This window comes from Bubalus kerabau, chromosome 10, assembly GCF_029407905.1.
Source record: "Bubalus kerabau isolate K-KA32 ecotype Philippines breed swamp buffalo chromosome 10, PCC_UOA_SB_1v2, whole genome shotgun sequence".
Taxonomy (NCBI): Eukaryota; Metazoa; Chordata; class Mammalia; order Artiodactyla; family Bovidae; genus Bubalus; species Bubalus kerabau.
The window spans coordinates 55,857,417-55,865,255 of record NC_073633.1 but is presented as its reverse complement, the minus strand read 5'-3'; positions in this window follow the sequence as shown (position 1 = coordinate 55,865,255).

Below are 7,839 nucleotides of genomic sequence, written 5' to 3'. Positions count from 1 at the left end.
TGGAACAGTTCAGTTCTAAAACGTTATTGTGCCAGAAATGACATCTTTTGCAACTATTTGAATTTATGGTGAACATTTTGAGATGTCAACTTTAAAATGCATGTGGGGGTTTGTAGTTTTTCAAAATCCTTTGTAAGCAGTTGAAGAGTCTGTAAACCACTGTCCTAGACTTCTGCATGTGTATCTCCCCGAGTGATGTGCCCAGAACCACTGAAAGAGTTGATGGGGGATCGGGTGGGAAGTGTGTAGTGAAGCAGCTAGAGGAGCTTCTGTCATTACCCTTGAAGAATCTTGGGAAATAACTTAAAGGAAAATCAGAACCAGAGACTTTATAGGTTAAAAACATAGGTGGAGCTCTCTGCAGTTCCAAAGGGATGAATGCTGAGATCTCCAGCATCTTCATTCAGTAGTTTCCCACCCCCCAGAGTCTGTGGATGCCAAGTCAGTGGCTCCATTGCCATCTCAACTTGGCATCTCCCTCTCCACTTTTTTTTGGCCAAGCAGCACAGCATGCAGGCTCTTAGTCCCCCGACCCAGGGACCAAACCTGTGCCCCATGCAGTGGAAGCTTAGAGTCTCAACCAATGGACTACTAGGGAATTCCCTCATCTCCCCTTTCATATTTACTTGATTTTCTAAATATCATCTCCTTAAATTCTAAGTGTTAAATTTACCCTGGGATCAACATAGCTATCAGTTCAGTTCAGTTCAGTCGCTCAATCGTGTCTGACTCTTTGCGACCCCATGAATTGCAGCACGCCAGGCCTCCCTGTCCATCACCATCTCCTGGAGTTCACTCAAACTCACATCCGTTAAGTCAGTGATGCCATCCAGCCATCTCATCCTCTGTCATCCCCTTCTTCTCCTGCCCCCAATCCCTCCCAGCATCAGAGTCTTTTCCAATGAGTCAACTCTTCACATGAGGTGGCCGAAGTACTGGAGTTTCAGCTTTAGCATCATTCCTTCCAAAGAACACCAGGACTGATCTCCTTTAGAATGGACTGGTTGGATCTCCTTGCAGTCCAAGGGACTCTCAAGAGTCTTCTCCAACACCACAGTTCAAAAGCATCAATTCTTTGGCGCTCAGCTTTCTTCACAGTCCAACTCTCACTCCATACATGAACACTGGAAAAACCATAGCCTTGACTAGACGGACCTTTGTTGGCAAAGTAATGTCTCTGCTTTTGAATATGCTATCTAGGTTGGTCATAACTTTTCTTCCAAGGAGTAAGCATCTTAATTTCATGGCTGCAGTTACCATCTGCAGTGATTTTGGAGCCCAAAAAAATAAAGTCTGACACAGTTTCCACTGTTTCCCCATATATTTCCCATGAAGTGATGGGACTAGATGCCATGATCTTCATTTTCTGAATGTTAGCTTTAAGCCGGAGAAGGCAATGGCACCCCACTCCAGTACTCTCGCCCAGAAAATCCCATGGATGGAGGAGCCTGGTAGGCTGCAGTCCATGAGGTTGCTAAGAGTCAGACACGACTGAGCGACTTCACTTTCACTTTTCACTTTCATGCATCGGAGAAGGAAATGGCAACCCACTCCAGTGTTCTTGCCTGGAGAATCCCAGGGACTGAGGAGCCTGGTGGGCTGCTGTCTATGGGGTTGCACAGAGTTGGCCACGACTGAAGCAACTTAGCAACAGCAGCAGCTTTAAGCCAACTTTTTCACTCTCCTCTTTCACTTTCGTCAAGAGGCTTTTTAGTTCCTCTTCACTTTCTGCCATAAGGGTGGTGTCATCTGCATATCTGAGGTTATTGATATTTCTCCCGGAAATCTTGATTCCAGCTTGTCCTTCTTCCAGCCCAGCGTTTCTTATGATGTACTCTGCATATAAGTTAAATAAGCAGGGTGACAATATACAGCCTTGATGAACTCCTTTTCCTATTTGGAACCAGTCTGTTGTTCCACGTCCAGTTCTAACTGCTGCTTCCTGACCTGCATACAGGTTTCTCAAGAGGCAGGTCAGGTGGTCTGGTATTCCCATGTCTTTCAGAATTTTCCACAGTTTATTGTGATCCACACAGCCAAAGGCTTTGGCATAGTCAATAAAGCAGAAATAGATGTTTTTCTGGAACGCTCTTGCTTTTTCGATGATCCAGCGGATGTTGGCAATTTGATCTCTGGTTCCTCTGCTTTTTCTAAAACCAGCTTGAACATCTGGAGGTTCACAGTTCACATATTGCTGAATACAGAAGAACTGTACAAAAAAGATCATCACGACCGAGTTAATCATGATGGTATGATCACTCACCTAGAGCCAGACATCCTGGAATGTGAAGTCAAGTGGGCCTTAGAAAGCATCACTACGAACAAAGCTAGTGAAGGTGATAGAATCCCAGTTGAGCTATTTCAAATCCTGAAAGATGATGCTGCAAAAGTGCTGCACTCAATATGCCAGCAAATTTGGAAAACTCAGCAGTGGCCAAAGGACTGGAAAAGGTCAGTTTTCATTCCAATCCCAAAGAAAGACAATGCCAAAGAATGCTCAAACTACCACACAACATGGCTATATGGAAAAAAAAAAAAAGCCAAAAACTCATTCTGCTTTACCAGGAAGGCATTGAGCCCTTCTCTTCTAGGGAACCAAATGAACATTCTAGTATAAGCTTCATGGTACATTGAGGATACAGTACGAGCTAGGAGGTAGTTCTAAGACTGGGCTGAGGGACTAGTTGCAGAGGTGAGGCAGTGAACAGTGGCAACAGAAAACCTACCTGATGCAGGAAAAAGGCGCTTGGTAACCCAGACTGATTTTCACAATCCATCAAGCTCATGAGCTGTAACTTAATGTTTCCTCTTAGAAAACAATATTCTCTACTTCACAGGGATAAGCACAGTAGTTCTGTGATCTCTCTGGAATCTAGTCTTGCCAAGAGTGAGTTAAGAAAGCTGAAACAGGTTGTTAGAATGTAGTCTGATTGATAGCTCATAAGTTGCAAAAGTGCTTCTCAAGACTGGTATAAGGACCACTTCACTTTTTCAGCTATTTTTTCCTCCAAATGTTGTTTATGCTAACAAGAGGCAAGGTAGGGAAAACTTTAATAAATAATGTTTCTTGCTCTATGAAATATGATGAAAGTCACTCAATTGTGTCCAGCTCTTTGCGACCCCATGGAATAAACAGTCCATGGAATTCTCCAGGTCAGAATGCTGGAGTCAGTAACCGTTCGCTTCTCCAGGGGATCTTCCCAACCGTGGGATCAAATCCAGGTCTCCTGCCTTGCAGGCAGATTCTTTACCAGCTGAGCCGCCAGGGAAGCCCAAGAATACTTGAGTGGGCAGCCTATCCCTTCTGCAGGGGATCTGCCTGACCCAGGAATTGACCTGGGGTCTCCTGCATTGCAGGCGGATTCTTTACCAGCTGAGCTACCAGGAAAGCCCATTTCTTGCAATGATTCCTTTCAAAAATTAGTTTATTTACTTATTTGGCTGTGCCGGGCCTTAGTTGTGGCATATTAAGTTTTAGTTGTGGCACGTGGAATCTAGTTCAGTGACCAGGAATTGAACCCAGGCCCCCTGCCTTGGGAGTGCAGAGCCTTAACCACTGGACCATCACTTACAAGCTGTGGAGCTCGGCCAGTGCGGAGTAGTGGTGACACTCCCTCCTCACAGAACTGCTGTGAAGAATCAGCAAGGTCATGAGGACAAAGAGCCCAAGACACTGGGGCACAATAAATGGTGGTCAGTACTATCAGGGTCATCACTCTCCTTTTGATTTGTAATTCGATTTCTAGATAGACTGACTGCAGGAAAAAACCTTATGTAGAAGACTGATACAAGTCTTTGGGTTATTTTTTCTCCAGTTAGTCATGAGAAATTGATATTCTGGTTTCAAATCACTACTGATAATTTAGTTACTGAAATAATTTCATCTGTTCGATTAACTGCTGCTACTGCTAAGTTGCTTCAGTCGTGTCCGACTCTGTGCGACCCCATAGACGGCAGCCCACCAGGCTCCCCTGTCCCTGGGATTCTCCAGGCAAGAACACTGGAGTGGGTTGCCATTTCCTTCTCCAATGCATGAAAGTGAAAAGTGAAAGTGAAGTCGCTCAGTCATGTCTGACTCTTAGCGACCCCATGGACTGCAGCCTACCAGGCTTCTCCGTCCATGGGATTTTCCAGGCAAGAGTACTGGAGTGGGGTGCCATCACCTTCTCCGGTTTGATTAACTATTTGGATGTAAAACATTTATAAGCATAATTTCATTTAATTCACATAAAAACCTATGAATCAATCAAAACAAATACTATTAATTTTTTTTCCCATTTAGGGAAGTGAAAAGGCAGATGGAGAGAGATTAAATAGCTCATTTTTACTTTCCTTTTTCTCTCTAGAAACTGCTCTAATCCCACTTCTATACACTAAAATGCCATACATTCATTGGAGCCCATTTTAAGCTTTCCTTTCCCCCTTTTCAGAAGAAAAGAACTCCATCTTTTCTGATCTTCTCTAGTACTCAAAGTGTGAACCATATAATTTAGCACTGTATTACTCTCTTTCATTTCTTCCCAATGGTTTCTGGTTTTTTTTGTTTGTGTCATTGTGTGTGTGTGTGTGTGTGTGTATCTTTTTAATTTTAATTCAAGCCAGCAAGACAAGAAACCTGTCAAGGCTAGGAATCGTAGAACTTAAATACACTTTGGGTCTCACTCCCCAATTCCCTTCCCTTCACCCCTTCACACTCCCCAGCTGGAACTGGACTCAGAGCAAGTGCCTGGTGCATATTTGATTGATTCACAGAGAGTTTCCCTGAAATGATGACCTAGAAAATCCATTGCAAGATAAAAATGGAGAATCACTCCTTGGGGACTGGCATCTAAGAAACAGGACAAAAATGCTCCTGCTGGGAAACTGAAATGCAAAAAGCAAACACAAGCAGCAAACGCATCACTTTATACAACTTCTGATTCTGATTCTGGCAATCCCCTTCATATCCCTCTAAGTTTATATGACCAGAACATGCCTTTAGTCACGGTGTCCCCTAGTCATAGCACTGTGCCTGTGTGTAAGTGGGGACATCCTTCTTGACTTTATGACACTCTGTTCTCCCTTCTGTGGTGATGAGAATCAACTCCATTGTCTATAGAAAAATTAAACAACTCTTAACCAAGGGAGGCTAAATAGCAACTGATATTTTTGGAGAGTCTCTTAAATTAGTACAGCTGAGTTTAATGGAAAAATAAACATGTTTCATACTGAATATCTGTCACATATTTGCCTGCTGAATATCAGCCTGGAGAGAATTTTCCCATTTGTTTCTTCCTTTTAATCACATGTCTTCCTGGTTGTTTATATGAGTTATTATATAATCAAATAGATATTTCTTATAAATTCCAAATGTCAAGACATCACTAGGATTCTTTTTGAACACAAAATTCTAGATTTTTTCCAGTGGTGCCAATGACCAGGGTTCCTGCCTCTTGAACCACTGTTTCTTATCCAGGGAAAAAAACAAATGTCTTCAAGAATCGGATTCTGGTGGAGTCATGTTGCCAGACAAATGCTTCTCAGTGTTTGAGATACATGAGAGTCAACTGGGAGTCTTGTTAGGATGCAGATTCAGTTTCATAGGCTTGTGGATCTCCATTCTAACACAGAAATGGTGCTGGTTCTCCTGGTGCACAGACCCACTTTGGGTAGCAATGTCTAAATAGAGTTAGGTCTCTGTGGAGAGGCAGGTCCTTGAAAGCTTGACTGAGGTTTCTTGTGCGCAAGCAGATGTGGTCCCTATGATTGGAGGTCAGAAAGGTCCTTAAGTTTTAGATGGTCCAGTTTTTTCTTTTTTTTAATTGCCATTTAAGAAAAAATGGAGTATAGCTGTTTTACACTGCTGTATCACTTTCTGCTATACAGCAAAGTAAATCAGTCATACTTATACATATATTCCCTCTTCTGTGGATTTCCTTCCCATTTAAGGATAGCCCTGTACTGAAAGCAGAACAAGCTGAGGAAGACCTGAGTTTCTGAAGGAAAATGGGTAGCTTGTTCTTAAGTAGGCAGAAATGCCTACTGGCTGGGAGCTCTCCCTGGTGCTGCTTGAGACTTCTCCCAAGTCTCCTTTCCTTGCAGGATCCCCTCCTGAATTTTAGCTCTTATCCAAAACATCAATCTAAATTCTTGTTTGCAAATGTGCCCTTCTTGGACTTTGATGCTTGACTACCCCTCGTGTTTATTTCTAGCTAACATCTGGAGCCTTTGGTCCTGCCTGGGAAAAAATATTGAGGTCTTTAAGCTCTTTCCTTGGGGATAGACTCTCTAAACCATGAAACCCTGATCATTTGTCTGTCTCTTGTCTATCTATCTTCTACTTATCCACCTATCCATCCACCTATGTATCATCCATCTCTGCTTTACTTTGATGTTCTTGACCAAGAAAGGAAAAGAAAGTTCTTTGTGGCTTCTCCAGGGGATCTTCCCAACCCAGGGATCAAACCTGGGTCTCCTGTATTGCAGGCAGATTCTTTACATCTGAGGCACCACCAGGGAAGCCCACATTGTGGCTATATTTTCATAAACAAAATAAAACAGAGGCACATAGTATGTGCTTTGCACATAGCAGGTATTCATTGCACACTTTTTAAAAAATTGAGGTAAAATTCATGAAAATAAAATCAAGCATTTGCAAGTGTGTGATTCATGTATTAAAGTATACAGTATACACTCATGCTTGGTGCAACCACCTCTGTCTAGTCCCCAAAACAATTAACACTTACCTTTTGAAAGCTGTATGAAAGTAAAGATTACTTGGGTAATTCAGAAGAAATTTCTGTCATTTGTTGAATTCATCAGGCAAATTATTAACTCTGAAAATTGTAAATATTTAAACTACATGAATATTTTTTCATTTTGTTTTTTATTTGCTTAGGTGGTAATGATAATATTAGCTGTTATTTATGGAATGCCTACTACATGCCAGACACTTTTCATATAGTTTCTTATTTAAGCTCAGAATAACCTAATGAACTAGGTATTATTATTAAGGATAGAAAATACCCCTGAAGCTCAGAGTTTAGTTAACGTATGTCAAGGCCACTCAGCTACCAAGTGGCAGTGCTGTGTGGTGCTTAGTTGCTCAGTTGTGTCCGACTCTTTGTGACCCCGACGCACTGTAGCCGGCCAGGCTCCTCTTTCTACCAAGTGGCAGAGCTGAGGCTTAATCCAAGCCAATCTGACTCCAGGACTCGATCTCTTTTTTTTTTAAAAGTCTTTATTGAATTTGTTACAACATTGTTTCTGTTTGGTTTTTTGGCTGTGAGGCATGTGGGCTATTAGGTCCCTGACCAGGAATTGAACCTGTACCCTGTGCATTAGAAGGCAAAGTCCTAACCACTGGACTGCCAGGGAAGTCCCAGGACTCGATCTCTTAATCACAACAAAATAATACCTCATGTGGACACAGACTTATTATCTGTGACAAGTATAGATTATAAAGAAAGTTAAACTCTCAGAAAGCAAAAAAAACTAGATATGTGTAAACTCAAGTTTAAATGCTTAAAAACAAGGAATGAGAAAAAGCTAACAAAACACCAGAAATCATGCGTGCATGTGATTACTCAGTCATGTCTGACTCTTTGCCACCCTTTTAGACTATAGCCCTCCAGGCTCCTCTGTCCGTGGGAATTTTCAGGCAAGAATACTGGAGTGGTTTTCCATATCCTCCTCCAGGAGATCTTCCCAATCCAGAGATCAAACCTGAGTTTCCTGTATTTCCTGCATTGCAGGTGGATTCTTTACCCAGTGAGACATCAGGGAAGCCCTAGACATCTTCATAGAACTGTTCAAAGTTAGGGAGTTTTGCTGAAAGTTTTTCATATAATTTAAAGGACT